Source organism: Artemia sp. Qi Xiang Cuo, chromosome 10 (genome assembly GCF_049724085.1).
Source record: "Artemia sp. Qi Xiang Cuo chromosome 10, ASM4972408v1, whole genome shotgun sequence".
NCBI classification, from domain to species: domain Eukaryota; kingdom Metazoa; phylum Arthropoda; class Branchiopoda; order Anostraca; family Artemiidae; genus Artemia; species Artemia sp. Qi Xiang Cuo.
The window spans coordinates 34769103-34785625 of NC_142803.1; the positions used below are offsets into that span (position 1 = coordinate 34769103).

Consider the following 16523-nt stretch of genomic DNA (forward strand, 5'->3'; position numbering starts at 1 on the left):
TTGCCGTGACTTAAATGAAATACATGTATCAAGAGGTTCTCTAACTAAGAATCGTTACGTTCGATTCCTAGGAATCTTGCTTGACGAAAATCTTTCCTTCGAGCATCATACTGACCTAATTAAAATGAAAGTCTCCAGGAGTCTTGGAATCCTTAGAAAGCTCAAACACATATTTCCAGGGTCAATTCTTAGAATCTTGTTCTATAGCCTAGTTCAGTCTTATGTTTCATATTGTTCTGTTATATGGATGTCAACTTTTCCCTCGTCTCTGATGCAACTTTCAAAACTTTATTATAAAGCAAGGACTATTATTAAGGAAACTAACCGATCTTCACTTAAACCCTTGCTTGGTTTGAAATCTTTATTTTCTTTCTTGTTCTTCTTTTATCTTTTTACAGTGGCACGGCCATCTTCCTGCTGCTCTATGGAATAATATATCTTTTGTTTCTGACCAATCGACTTATCATCTCCAAACTTCCAGCAATTTACAGATTCTTCATACTCCATCAGTTACGTCTGACTTCAACCCTCTGACAACTTGTAACAGGATTTGGAACGCGCTCCCTGTCTCTGCACGAAGCTGCCACTCGTTTGGTATGCTAGAAAATTATGTTTGAGATTTTCTAGCTAGTAATTAAGTTTTTTCTGGTTTCCCTTGGAAATGATATCTCTGGATTGAATTGGATATTTATTTGAGGTGGTGAATTAATATGTTCTTCCCTGTCTAGCTTGTCATTCTGAGGATTGTTAAGGTGGGCGACTGGATTTTTTTTTTTTTTTTGATTTTGTTTATATATTTTTTTTGTGTTGGTATTATTTTTTATCCCCTGTTCTTTCCCGGCTTTGGAGCCTTATGGGGGAGATTTTGTTGATGTAGTTTTTTTTATGATTTTTATTGTTAAATAAAGGACTCACTCACTCACTCAGTCAGATTGGATATAATTTAAATTGATTGTATGCTGTGTCACCAATAAAATGTTGGTTTTGGAATTTCAGAGACGTTATTCAACCTTGTTGTGTATTTTATAAAAAAAATACATTTATCATAGTAAAAGGATTCAATAAATACAGAATATATAAGTATATTCTTTAGAGAAGACAAAAAACATAGTTGGTTGTCTATAATAGATATAATGAACAGATGCATCAAGTGTCATCCTTGCCCAGGACCCGAAAGGCCTAAATCCCTCCCTTTCCTATGAGATAATGTCACATGTCCTATGTGTTTTTTTCGCATACTAAATGCGTTGGTCGAGATACATATTTCTGAAAAACACTAGTGTGTGGGAACTAATGTTATACCAATAATCACTTTTTAAGGCTGAGACGGCCAGGAGTCGTAATCAGTTATCCCAAAAGGTTTACAATCAGATTTGGAATGAACACTGTGTTTCCTAGAAAAAAATTACATTAATTTCAATTCGTTCTTATTAAGAAATAAGCATCCAAACAGCCATTTGACTCTATTTATGGCCTCTTCTATGGAATTTCCATATTTCACAACTTGTTTCAGTGAACAAGTTTCTACATCAACTGGACACTAGTAAAAACGAGAAACAGTCTATCAAATAATGTAGGTTGCATAAAATTCACATCGATGACTCCGAAGTTCTGCAGGGAACTGGAGATCCATTCTTGTGATATGATTTACCATAGGTGTATTGGAATATATGGCAATGCTTAAGAAGACGACCAAAGAATTTCTTTTGGTTGTTTAATTAAATCACGAGAGTAACCAGGTGGCTGCCCTCTATGGGTGTTCTCCTAGTGTCTATGGCAATACTACTCGTGTCCATGATCTTTCCACCATATGCAAAACCGTAAAGAAAATTAAAATTTGCCCCGTAAAATATTTTGTAAGAAGTATCTGCCTACCCACTGGATGCATAGGTCCCTCTAACCTCATCAAAACTAAATTTGAAAACAGTAGGTTATCATTTACTTTCCCCTTAGAATTGAAAAATTGAAGACCAGCAGAACCTACATGAAACTTCTTGTTCCTCAGAGAATCGACTGAAATACCACTAGTATTGTGGCATACACGCCAACGTAGATTCTTTATTTAGAAACATTGAAGCTCCTTTCAATATCACACTAGCCGTTGGCAAAGAGTGCTAATGCCGTAGGACCATGAACATGTTTCTCCAAAAAAATTTGAACTTTTTAGAATTTCTAGTCTTGTTGGTGATTTGAATGCAATGGCTCAATATAACCTCTTCTTCAACAAATATTATATAATTCTGTATTTGATGATAAAACCCCTTAATAAAAAATAACAGATCCTCGTTATTGGATTGTTGACTAAACTTCAAATACTCATGGAAGAGCTCTTTTGAACTAGTTAAGTAATCATGGCATGAGTAATGGGAATGTTGGAACCATGCACTAGAGGGTTTGCATCTTCCTGAGTCTTATGCTAGTCCCACTAAGTTAATCTGAAATTTACTAGGAAATTACTCATGGATGAACTGTACTACGGAAAACGGTACCGGCTATTCAAATTACATATTGTATGCGTCCAAAGGGAACGACCAGAAACTAATCATATACGGCCAAAAAACATTCATATTGTGTCTTGCAATATTTCCTTAAGAATAATAAAAGTACCAATGCTATTGCTGTAGCTAATTGAGCTACATCAAAGGCAGCGCAATAGCACGGCCAAAATAGACAGAGAAGTGGGCTCAATGCATTGTTGTTTTTTTTTAATATCACCAAGGCACTTCGTATGGAAGGAACTGTCTTAGATGCTTTGGAAGGGGCTCTTTAGATTAGAGTTAGAAATTTATAATACCCATTTTAAGATTCAAAAGTGATTAAAGGGCAACCAGTCCCCTTCCATGTCCCCTTTTTCACAAAGACATCTGATCAACAATTTTAGACAAGAATTTCTTTATAATAGTCGAAAGGTCCAGCAACTATGTTCCAAGGGTCACTTGACCCCCCCCCCCTCATAGCTCTCAGGGTAAGGGTCGTAAACTATACATTCTGTCCTCTGTTTACATATTAGACTTGTTTTTCGGAGAGGGAGATTTCTTATCTTGGGTGACTGAGTAACTACTACCACAGCTGGAACTGCTTAGGACTACAGCTACTATTACTATTACTACTAACAACTCACTGCAGCACCAAGCCGTCTGATGCCAACGCAGCTACGCACGCTTCTTTTAATTTCTGTTCGTTTTGGGTTTCATTTATTTATTGATTAATTATAAAAACTTTTCCCACAAAATAAGTTTTTCAAAGAAAAGTAAATAACTCCATTAAACAAAAATAGGCAAAAATAAAATCAAATAATCTACCAAGCGTGAAACTACCATAAATCAGCATCGATAAATAAATGAAACCCAAAACGAATAGAAATTACAATAAATAACCGAGTCAAACTCAAAACGAGCAGAAATTAACACAAGTTGGGCTCAAAACCCCTATTCCTTCCCAAGGCAAGATCATAATTTGCACTTTACTGAAAAAATAATAAATGTTTTTACTTTTATGACTTTAATAAATCAAATAATATTAAGATTTTGATTACTAAATATCAGTATATGCATATTAAACTGACAATTCACATTCATTTGTATTGTTTTCAGTAAAGTGCAATATTATGATCTGGTCTTGGGAAGGCATAGGGGTTCTGCGCCCAATTTATGTTAATTTCTGCTCGTTTTGAGTTTAACTCGGTTAATTATTGTAATTTCTGTTCGTTTTGGGTTTCATTTACTTATCGATGCTGATTTGTTGTAGTTTCACGCTTGGAAGATTTTTGGATTTTATTTTTGCTCATTTTTGTTTAATGTAGTTCTTCACTTTTCTTTGAAAAACTTATTTTGTGGAAAACGTTTTTATAATTAATTTCTGTTCGTTTTATATTGACATACTCTTTTCAGAGAAAAAGAAAATAATACTTTAAATTTTTTAGTTTTTTTAAAGATTTGTAGTTTGGCCTGCTATTTGTATGCTGGAGAAAAATTTTCATCAATTTTTAACAACATACACCCTCTTAAAAATCTGGACACAAATAGAAGCGTTTAATTTAGTTTCATACCTCGTGTAGTTGACCTGAAATGGAAAACTTGATACTATTCGCAAAAAAAAATCTGCTTACTTTCTTTGATAGCTTGGATGCACTTACGCTATTTTGATTTGGTTAAATCTTAAGAGCAGAAGCAGCCCCAAAAGTTTGAACATAAGACCCTCAGTCGTTCTTTGGATACTTCTGAAATGCTTTATTGAGACTCAGCATCAACGCAGTGCATTTTTATTTAATCTTATGGCGGTATTTAGTTTTTAAACATAAAGTCAAAGAGGAGAGTTGGCGTGGGTAGGGGATTAGTTTTCCTCCAATCACTTTCGACTATTAAAAAGGGCATCAGCCCTTTTTATTTTCAATCGAATGAGCCATTTTCGAAGTACCTATGAGAAATCTTTTGATACGAAGTTCCCCGGTCTAAACAACAACAATAAAAAAAAATAATACATTATATCCATATCGATATCTGCTTTAAAAATGTCAATCCCTCTAATCACTTTTGCCTATTAAAAAGGGCACTAAGCCTTTCTATTTCAAATCGAATGAGCCTTGTTTGAGTTTCTACGACAACACTTCCTATATACGCCTTAAATGCCCCTAGGGCATAAATTGCAACTCTTACCCTAAGGGCTGTGAGGGTGGTAGTCATCCTCTAAGACCTAATTTCCAGAAATTTCAACTACGTTAAACAAAATGACTATCCCAATTTTGATTGGATGTGTCTGGAAAAATGATGGGCGTGAGAGGGGCTTTAGTTTTTCTCCAATCACTTTCAACTATTAAAAAAGGCACTAGCCCTTTCAATTTCCAATCAAATGAGCCCTTTTAAAGTTTCTACGACAACGCTTTCAATAAAAACCTTATATGCCCCCAGGGGATAACTTACAACCGTCACTCTGAGGGCTGGGAAGGGGGGTTGTCATCCTCACAGACCTAATTTCGAGAACTTTCTACTAAGTATCTGAAATTCTGATTGGATGTGTTTGGGGGAATGGTGGGCGTGAGAGAGGGGTTAGTTACCGTCCAATCACTTTCAACTATTAAAAAGAGGCAATAGCCCTCTAAATTTCCAATTGAATGAGCCCCCTTTGAAGTTTTTACGACAACTCTATCATTAAAAACCTTATATACCCCCAGGGCATAACTTCCAACCTTCGCCCTGGGGACTCTGGGGGGTTTGTCATCCTTAAATACATATAATTTCCGGAACTTTCAACTACGTTGAACAAAATGGCTATCTCTTAACTTTTATTGAACTTGCTTAGGGAAATGGAGGGCGTAAGAGGGGAGTTAATTACTCTCCCCTAACTTTCGACTATTAAAAAGGGCAATTTCAATTTCCAATCAAATAGAGCCCCTTTTGAAATTTCTACAACAACTTTCTATATAAACCTTATATGCCCCCAGGGCATACTTACAACCCTTGTACTGCAAGCTCTGATGGGGTTATCATCCTAAGAGACCTAATTTCCAGAACTTTCGAATACGTTGAATAAAATGGATATGTCAAAATTTTGATTGGATGTGTTTGGGGAAATAGTGGGCGTGAGAGGGGGGGTTAGTTGCCCTTCAATTACTTTCGACTATTAAATGGGCAATAGCCCTTTCAATTTTCAATTGAATGAGCCCTTTTGGATTTTTTTACACCATCGCCTTCAATAAAAACCTTACATGCTCCTAGGGTATAACTTAAAACTCTTGCCCTGAGGGTTGTGGGGGGATAGGTTGTCATCCTTAAAGGCCTAATTTCCAAAACTTTCCACTGCGTTGAATAAAATTACAATCTAAAAACTTTGATTGGATGTGTTTGGGGAAAAGGTGGGAGTGAGAGGGAGGTTAGTTGCCCTCCAATCACTTTCAACTATTAAAAAGGGCACTAGCCCCTTTTCAAATTTCTACGACAAACCTTTCAATAAAAACCTTATATACCCCAATGGCATAACTTACAACCCTTGCCGTGAAGACTGTCGGGGAGTGTCCTGCTCAAAAGTATAATCTCCTGAACTCTAACTGCGTTGAACAAAATGGCTCTTTTAAAATTTGATTAGATATGTTTGGGGAAATGGTGGGTGAAAAGGGGGTGTTAAGTGCCTTCCAATCCCTTTCGATTATTAAAAAGGGCACTAGCCATTTCAATTTCCAATCGAATGAGCCCAATTTGAAGTTTCTACGACGACGCGTTCAGAAAAAAGCCTAAATGCCCCAAGGGCATAACTTACAACCCTTGCCCTGAGGGCTGTGCTGCAGTATTTTCCTCAAAAATATGATTTCTATCTGGAAATCCACAACACTGAACAAAACGACTATCTAAAAATTTCTGATTGGATGTTTTGGGGGAAAAGGTGGGCGATAGAGGGGGGCTAGTTGCTCTCAAATCACTTTCGACTACTAAAAACGTCACTAGACCTTTGAATTTCAAATCGAATGAGCCCTTTTTCAAGTTTCTACGATAAAGATTTCAATAAAAACTTATATACCCCCAGGGCATAACTTATAACCCTTGCTCTGAAGACTGTGAGGGGAATGTCCTGCTCAAAGGTATAATTTCCTGAACTTTAACTGCGTGGAACAAAATGGCTATTTAAAAATTTTGATTGGATGTGTTTGCGGAAATGGTGGGCGTGGAAGGGGTGTTAGTTGCCTTCCAATTACTTTCGACTATTAAAAAGGGCACACGCCATTTCAATTTCTAATCGATTGAGCCCTTTTTGAAGTTTCTACGACAAAACTTTGTATAAAAACTGTATATGTCCCCAGGGCATAACTTACAATCCTTGTCCTGAGGGTTGTGAGGGGGTTGTCATCCTCAAAAACCTAATTTCCAGAACTTTAAACTACGTTGAACAAAATGGCTATCTCAAAATTTTGATTGGATGTGTTTGGGGAAAAGGTGGGCGTGAGAGGGGGGTTAGTTACCGTCCAATCACTTCAACTATTAAAAAGGGCACTAGCCCTTTGAATTTCCAATCGAATGAGCCTTTTTTGAAGTTTCTGTGACAACGCCTTCTATAAAAATCTTATATGCCCCAAGGGCATAGCTTATAACCCTTGCTCCGAGGGTTGTGGGGGAGTGTCCTCCTTAAAAACATTATTTCTATCTGGAAATCAACTAAGCTGAACAAAATGGCTATCTCAAAATTTTGATTGCATGTGTTTGGGGGAATGATGAGCATGGGGAGGGGTTAGTTGCCCTCCAATCACTTTTGACTATTGAAAAGGGCACTAGCCCTTTGAATTTCCAATCGAATGAGCCTTTTTTAAAGTTTCTACGACAACGCCCTCTATAAAAACCTTATATGCCCCCAGGGCATAACTTAAAACCCTTGCCCGAGGGTTGTAGGGGAGTGTCCTCCTCAAAAACATATTTTCTATCTGGAAATCATCTACGCTGAACAAAATGGCTATCTCAAAATTTTCATTGGATGTGTTTGGGGGAATGATGGGCGCGGGGGGGGGCTAGTTGCCCTCCAATCACTTTCGACTATTAAACCGGGCACTAGCCGTTTGAATTTCCAATCGAATGAGCCTTTTTTGAAGTTTCTACGACAACGCCTTCTATAAAAACCTTATATGCCCCCAGGGCATAACTTAAAACCCTTGCCCCGAGGGTTGTGGGGGAGTCTCCTCCTCAGAGATATTTTCTATTTGAAAATTAACTACGCTGAACAAAATGGCTCTCACAAAATTTTGTTTGGCTGGGGTCGGGGGACGGGTGGGCGTGGGGGGGGGCTAGGTGCCCTCCTATAACTTTCAACTGTTAAAAAGGGCACTAGCCCTTTGAATTTCAAATCGAATGAGCCTTTTTGAAGTTTCTACGACAACGACTTCTGTAAAAACCTTATATGCCCCCAGGGCATAACTTAAAACCCTTGCCCCGAGGGTTGTGGGGGAGTGTCCTCCTCAAAAAGATATTTTCTATTTGGAAATCAACTATGCTGAAAAAATGGCTATCTCGAAGTTTTGATTGGATGTGTTTGGGGGAATGATGGGCGTGGTGGGGGGGGCTAGTTGCCCTCCAATCACTTTCGACTATTAAAAAGGGCACTAGCCATTCCAATTTGCAATCGAATGAGCCCTTTTCGAACTTTTTACGACAACTCCTTCGATACGATGTGCCCGGGTATGGAGAAAAAAAAAAAAAAAAAAACAACATATAGTGCCCACATCGTTCTTTACTTAGGCAGCGCTAGCGCGCTGCCTATAATACTGATTTGTGGTAGCTGGATGCTAGGTAGATTAATTGATTCTATTTTTGTTCATTTTTGGTTTAATAGAGTTCTTTACTTTTTTTCTAAAACTTATTTTGTAGGTTTTTTTTTAATTAATCAGCATAATAAGCCGATTCTTTTGATATTTATTGGTATAAAAATTCTGTCTTTTAGTTTTCGTCACTATTGAGCCGGGTCGCTCGTTACAGCTCGTTACCACAAATTGTTTGATGAATAGTAATGATGCTTTGCAGGCTCTTTATTCGGGCAACGCTATGACGTTGCGTCTGATAATTAGATTATTGACAAATATGCATTCAATCCTACTAGATGAAATAACTCTCTCATTGTCTAGCTTACTCCAGTGCAAGGTCAGGGCAAGCTCCGTAGAAAAAAACTTTGCAAACAAAAATTGAAATGAATATCCAAAATTCAAAGGGTGATAATTCGGTAAATTTTCGGAAGAACTAACTAATGAGCTTCCTGAGCGTAATTTTCTATTAGGTAGGGAAGCCACTGCCCCCTTGAGACCCTGTTATAGCCCCCTTACCCCAGTTTGCCCTTTCCCCGCTAAAATTCAGTTTCTACAAAAAAAATCTTGTCAAAACTAAGATAAGCCTGCATGCTTCAAGTATCCAGAGAAACAGGTCAGTTTTCTTTAGTATATTTTTACCTTTATGGTGCTATATGGCTTATTTTTTTCTTTTTCAGTGTCATTTTCACTTTATTTTAGAAAATTGGCTCCAACTTTGTCTCCCCCCTCCCCCAAGGATTTTGATGAAATTACGCCACTGATGAGATTTCTAAGAAATGGACACACCTTTAAAATAAGAATCGCATCTTGAAACCAAATATAACAATCATTTTCATCGGAAATGAGTTTTACCTCCCCCTTCCGCCGGGAGTTGCATATATATGCTGAATTTTCTCTTTTCTTCAAATTGAAATAACAGTTTACGAAAATAAGAGAAAATTCATTGCATATATACAATTCAGTGTATATATTTGCAGATCAGGGAGGGGGGAGTTTGTTAGTTCATTTCTGACATAAACGAAAGTTATGCTTGGATTCAAGACTTAACTCTTATGTTAAAGGTATCTCTATTTTATAACTATATGATTAGTGAGCTAATTCAACAATTTACAAATAATTCAGAATAATAATCTCTAGAGAATAAAATATTCTCTTCTCATTTTTTCTTCTTCGTAAATTGGGCTAAATGGCAGACATAAGCCAAGAATCAGGGCTATTGAAAAGCAAACATGTTAAGAAAACAATTCTGTTTTCATAATACAAGTTGTAGTTAACAAATTTTGAAAAAAATTACACTATACTTTACCCCAAATGTGCAAGTATATGGCCCAATTTATAGATTTTGCCAACCATACATTTTGCCATTTGAATCTTGTTTCCACCAATGCATTCGTAAATTGTATCAACACTGACGAAATCAAGAAACGTGAAAAATTATGTGAAGTTATACAATTTGTACCATATATTTGTACGTTAGGTTGGGTTGAAGTATGGTCGAATCACTTTCAAAATTTGTTAGCTAACATTTTATTGCATTTTATAAAATAAGGCATGGTTTTGCAACATGTTTCCTTCTCAATAGCCCTAATTCTGGGCTAATACCAAACTGAGACCACACTAAATTTTACCTGACTAGCTCTTCTTTTTTGCACATTAAATTCTTCAAGCTTAACTGCAAGAGATACGGTTCCAGAATGAACTTGTTCAATTGCAAGTGGCAACTCGATTTGTTTTGTTTGTTCAGTGAGTTCGTCGAAATGCAGTGTTGCAAAAGCATCAATCAAATTGTAAGCTAAACCAAATAAAAATAAGCCAGCAAACATTTTTTCTCAAATCAAACGTAACTATTACTGTTTGGCATACTCTTTGTATTTGCTGTATGGAAGAGTTAATTACCTAATTGCGTTCTTGGATGGCGTTTATCGTGTCAAACAGTTTATTTCAAAAGTTTTTACTTTGCACATTGCGATTTTCTAACCCAAAATTCTTGCCTAGACCCCAAATCCCGAGCGAGCTAAAAAATAACCCAAACTAAGGTTTTACACATTCCTATATCAAGAAACTTTAAGATTTGCAAAGTTTTTGCTTGAAATTTTTCTGGAAGTGCTTATCTAATCCAGATAGGAAAGTAAATGCTACATTAAATGGTATGTTTCTTTCTTAACTGCTGCTCAAAGGTCTTACAAGAAAAACTAACTCTATCTTCTTGATAAATCTAATTAACAATACATTATCCACAACGTCCCGATCAGCTTAGTCAGGAGATGACTAAAAAAATAGTATGGACAAAATACCATATAAATATAGGCCTATTGCAGACAAATATTGCTCCCACACCGTGTAAAAACCGCTAATACATTGTACCTTCAGTTATCATGGTTACAGCAGCTGCTGCGACCTAGTAAAGAGAGAACCGCGGCCCATAGTAACCACAAGTGAAAAAAAACGGTTTCAAAAAGAACTGCCTAGTGAGAAACAATTGTCATTTGACACTTATTCAAGAATGGTAATTATTATTTTGATTCATGTTAAAAGTTTATTATGAAATGAAATATATGGTTATTTCAGAAAAAGCCTGAAACCCCTCATCAATGGCGCTAGATCGAATTAAATTTCACCATTGGAATCAGCATGTTCAAAAACCGTATTTATGATAAATCACAGCCCCCAACAGCAAGGAAAATCCCTATTTGCATGGGTAATACTGAATTGTCTTTCTTCTTTTTTTCGTTTTTTTTTTTCTATCAGGGCTAGCAGGTAACCAGAACATTGTAGAGAAAGAAAATTCGAACGAAAATTAAGTTAACGGTTCGTTCGAACGGAAGTTAAGTTTGTCAGTGCGCTTTTAAGGAGCTCAAAAGATTGGAGGGAAGCTAGATCCCTTCCCCGAAAGTCGTCTGATCAAAATTTTGAAGTAGCCATTTTGTTCGACATGTTTAAATGGTCTTATAACTATGCTTCTGGTGAAGACATAACTATCCATAGTCCTTGAGAAAAGGGTTGTATGGGGTGTCGGGCATATCCGTATCGGCCGATTTTTCAGTCATGAAAAAAACATCTGTCTTTGTTAAGGCTAATTTTGGGGACCAATTCTGTTTTTCCAACTTTGCATGCAAATTACGGCTTACCGACAAAATTTGATCGATTTTGAGGTGGGATTTTTTTTAGGATTTATCGGTGGGATTTTTCCGGAGAGGGATTTTCTACGCAAGTATTTTCAAAGAGTAGGAAAGTTTGTGGAGGAACTTCACAGGAGAAATTTTACACCAAGGGCAGGGGATTTCCTGGCATATTCGAAAGACCGCCACAAATTAAATACAAAAAAAATCAAACTGAAAGTAAGGAGCAACATTAAAACTTAAAATGAACAGAACTAATATCATGGCTGTGTCACAGTTAAGTTTTGTATCATGGATATTCACGTGTTATGTGAAAAACTATCAGAAATTAAATTAAAATCTAGTTTTTTCAATTGAAAGTATGGAGCAAGATTACAACTTAAAACGAACAGAAATAATTTCGTGCATCAAAGGGGCTGCCCCTTTTTCAATATCCCACTCTTTCCGATAAAGTTTCTTTGTCACGACTCTTTAAGAACAACTCCTGAAACAAAAAGATCGTTTAATTAGGATAACAAACTTTAAAGTAACAAGAATCGTTTACGTAAAGAGCAAGGTATTGAGGATAAATTTCAGATGAGCAAACATTATGGGGAATAGTCCATGTTAACCTGTCATTAGATAAGTGGCACGAAAACTTTTTTTTGCGTCTTTTTTAATTAAAAGAGAGCGAAGATTAAACAAAAGTTTTTACGAAGGAAGTTAAGAGTGAATTTGAAACTTGAAACAAACAAAAATGTATTACTTCAAAGTCTACTTTAACTTATATTGATAAAACTAGTGCAAATAAACCGAATGTTGATATTTCCCTATGTTTGTAGGATTTTAGAAAATTAGTGTTTTACTGAAAGCACAAAACAGTATATGAGATTTATAGAGAGAAAGCAAACCATCGAAGGACATTTTTTACAATATAAAAATAGAGCATTTTTGGATCATTGCTTCTTTTTTGGGAGGGGAGGGGGGGGATATCACTCTGCATAATGATCTCAGTCCAATGATTGGCTATCGATTTTGGTTCTGAAAAGGGCATTTCATGATTATTTTGTTGACAAGTTCGAAGTAAAGCCGTTTTTATAGTTATTAGTATCACAGACTAGCTTTAAAAATTGCATCATAACTTGAAATTCTCCGTTGCATAGAGAGAAACAATCAGATTTTCAGACTTCATATTTTGGTTTATATGTATATATTTGATTTAGATGTTTGGTTTATGTAGTTCATACTTTGGTTTATTTGTTCTTCATTTCGACTAATACTAAAGCGTGTTTTTCAAAATTTGAAACTGTTTATTAGTCACTATTGGCTTTAAAACCTGCTAGACCAAGATGTTACCTGATAAATCAATCCATTATTTTTGTATGCTATTCAATGAAATTGTAGTTATCAGAATGATATTTATTTTTATGCTTAATATTTTTAAGACAATTTTAATTGTATACTGAAACTTAGTAATATCACAGCTGAAATAAAACTATGAAAAGCGTTATAGATTAATTTGTTGTTGTCAGGCTACGTATTTACTTTTGACTCCTAAATCAGCATTCTTGTTTTTTATTCTTGACTTTTGTGGTTTCAGCAAAGCAAAAATTTGCAATAACCCTGCAAACATGGGGGAACATCATCAGTTGGATTATTTGCACTAGTTTTATCAATATATTGTTGGTAGGTTGTGAAGTAATAATTTTTGTTCGTTTTAAGTTCAATTTTGCTCTTTACTTCCTTCTTAAAAACTTGTTCTGTTTTAATTAATAACAATATAATTCAGTTCATGAATGATTTCCCACTGAAGTCATTGAAACATTATAATGTCAAACTATATGTGTCTGAAAATTATAAAATCTACAGAATCTACAGACCATAGAATTTGGGCAGTAAGGTGACTTTGATTCTGATCATTTGTGTGCATAGAATTTAGAGCTATGGCTTATGGCATAAAAAGTATTGTATTCATATAATCCGCGGACTGTTATGGAAAATAGTTTCTTACCGAAAAAAATAGGCCACCCAAAAAAACCCACAGGATAAATACTCACGTTTTCAGCCACAAGCTAGTTCCAGAATTTTTTTGCGTCAGTCACTACCAAAATAAGCCAGTTTGGAGTAAAATAAGCGGAAGTCGCAACGCTGCATTGATGTAACACGTCTCTAGCCAATGAGAGAAATTTCGCAACTGCGTAATATCTGGCCGCCTGACAACTGTTATTGCGAGCTGTTTAGTAAACACCAAAGTATAAACACATACAAAGTACTGACAAAACTCTCCAAAAGTGACCCCGCGTACCTCAGCGCCTCTAGACGCAAAATGCTGTACTACTTAATCGCTCCAAGCCAATAAATTATGCTAGAGCGTGATTCATGCGTCGAGTGACCGGGTAATTGTCGAATATTAGCAGGTTGAAATTAAAGAATAAATCGTGCGATATGGATATAAAGAAAAAGTATTGTGCTTAAAAAACTGTTTATTATTAAGCGTTGCCGGCTAGCAACCAGAATGGGCGTTCGATCTTTTTCGTAGGGTGCTATATTAGTCGAAAAAATTCAAAACAAGAAGGAGTCAAATTACTTGCTGTACCAAATAACAGGTAGGCTATGAAATGTTTTTTTTTTTCAAACTTCAGAAAATTTATATTATATTAACATAATGAGATAGCTAAGAAACGAAAATACTATGATCTACTTAGAATTCAATGTTGTAGGCTATAAAAATATAAATTTAGAAAATTACAGAATGGCGGGATTCCTTTCATCCCCTAGATTCTATAAAACAAACTTTTCGAGGAGACGGAGGGATTCGGGATAGGGCCCCAGGGCAAAGACCCGAACCACGAGTGAGCTGAAAACTAGCAAATACTGACCTAGTCTAGGCTATAGGTTATAGGCTAATGAGAAATCCGGAAATGGACCGTAGTTATAAACGTTTTATTGGGTTAATATAAGGCTGTAGCCTACTCAGTGAGAAATAGTGAGCAAACAAAAAAGATTAAGGGAAAGATTTTACAATTTACACTAATTATAAAGAAGATAAATGACCGGAAAATCACAGCTATATTATAGCTTAGTTTCAAATACTTTGGCTACTTACCCCCAAACTTATGGTCAATTTATCGGAAGGTGCAGCTTTTAATGGTAAACTCCAATATTTCCAAGTTTCAAAGCACAAAAAAAGTTATGCAGAAAAGACTAGCACTTTTTAAGCCTCTCGAAATCCAAGTTTCGTCTTAGACACTATATTTTTTTCTTTATTGTTTCCATTTATTGTTTCTTTATTGTTTCAATTTTTACGTGAGTAAAGGTTTGTTACATCCGAAGGCCGCAAGAACAGCAAAGGTTGTAAATTTCTTGGATAAGCTGTTCGACTGCGTTAATTCTCTTGGATTTTTAGAAAAAAAAAATGTATAGTCGCTCAATTTGTAGGGAAAACGCATCATTCCAATTTTTGAGGTCGGCCAGTTCATTTTTAGGCGATTTAAAATTTGTTAATAGTGTGGGGAAAGATGTGGGGAAAACAATCTATTGCATAGAGGGATGGCAGCTGACTCTTTCTGCCATCCTCGGTCTATCAGAAGATTTGATGAAGCATGGGTTTAAATATGTTTGTACGAGGAGACTTAACCAGGATAGTCTAGAGCATTTCTACGGCTTACTACGACGCTCTGGGGGTTTAAACGATAAGGCTACTGCGTCGCAATTCTCCTGCCTTTACAAGCAAGCAACGTTTAGAAACTTTTCGGTTTCTTCAAATTCGACGGGGACTTGTGAAGCACTTTCTTTCCATCAGTCTCTTTCATCCGAAGTTTTTTCATCAGTTAACCCTCATGAAAAAAGAATTGTGGAAGCCGGACGTGATAGCAGCGACATTCATGAGCCTCACGAGTTTGATTTTGATGAGAATGTTGAGGTTTTCACCTTAACAGAGGAATCAAATTTTGCATACGCAGTGGGGTATTCTGCAAAAAGATTCTGGAAAAGCATTCGTGTGATAAGTGTAGAACTGGGTTGTTTGAATCAGGTATTTCTCTTTTTGATTCAGTGTTTGATTTCATGCGGATGAAAGCTTATGAAGAAGCCAATTCAGACTTCTCAGACCTTTTGTTCGTGCAATCTTCTTGAGCGAGCATTAGAAAAAAATTGACTACATAAGCCAGACTGAAATGACGCTTTGCTGGAACGAGAGACTCGTACAGCAACCATAGGAAAGAGCGTCCCAACTGTTATTCCAACTTTCATGTGGGATATGTCCTCGCGAGTATGGTGTCCAGTATTTGTTTTGAATGTATATCTTTTACATCACTAAATTTGAAAACCAGAAGATGGAAAGAAGTGCTCAATGCGGAAAAAATAAAAGCAGCTAAGTTAAAAGCATTTACTTTTAAATATTTTTTATTCCGTGGTTAACCATATTTATTTGTTCTTATATTGTTTGAATTTGCTAAAAACGTTTTTGGATTATTCTAAAAAGAATTTTTATAAAGCAATGGTACTTCTAGCGATTTTCGATTCTCTTTAAACTATTTTACAGAAATGAAAAATATTTTATGGAACGATTGCCAATTATGATTTTGGAATGGAAAATTATTCAGCGAATTAATAAGTTGGGATTATTTATTTTCTTGTTTCTTTTATTATGTTGCAATGAAAAAAAAGAAAAAAATTGGAAGAACTATTAATACAGCGGTCATATACCATTAAACCACATCTGCAAACCCACTTCTGATCAAGATTATCATTATCCTAACTGTTCTTGAAACTCATTCCAACGTTTCGGGGTAGTATTTTTCACAAGAAACTCATATGTTTGTTTTTATCAATCAATAGTAATTCCCCCTCGTTTTTTTTTTCTTTTTATCTTTTTATTTGATCCACAAGTAGCGATGATGTTCCACGAGAAAATCCCTAAACGCGTCGAAGGAGAAGTGAAAGAACTCTAGAGAATAGCATACTGATTTTCAAACGAAATTGTTTTACAACAAACTTCATCGTTTTCATTTTTCTTTCCATTATACAATAAAGCCCACTTTTATTCGTCTGTTTCGTATTACTCGCGTATATGACTATTTTGGTTTCAAATAAGCTCTGAAAAAGCGAGCTAAATTCTTGCAAAACGCAAAAAAAAGTTTGAATAAGTT

At 35.8% G+C, this 16523-nt stretch overlaps 1 protein-coding gene across 6 annotated transcripts in view; it reads right to left on the bottom strand.

The window, feature by feature from the left end:
• LOC148947694 (dicarboxylate carrier UCP2-like) overlaps positions 1 to 13586 on the bottom strand; it is a 150484-nt gene extending 136898 nt beyond the window's left edge. For 2 of the 6 annotated variants that reach the window (XM_089095371.1, XM_089095374.1), the window contains exons 1-2: positions 13431 to 13586; positions 1313 to 1394 (exon numbers count right to left, since the gene is read on the bottom strand). The gene's annotated coding sequence lies outside the window, so the exon portion shown is untranslated. Of the gene's footprint in view, positions 1 to 1302; positions 1395 to 9903; positions 10028 to 13430 lie in introns of those variants that run through there. The other 4 variants (XM_089095369.1, XM_089095373.1, XM_089095370.1 and 1 more) reach the window with 3 other exon arrangements.
• Positions 13587 to 16523: the final 2937 nt, after the last annotated feature.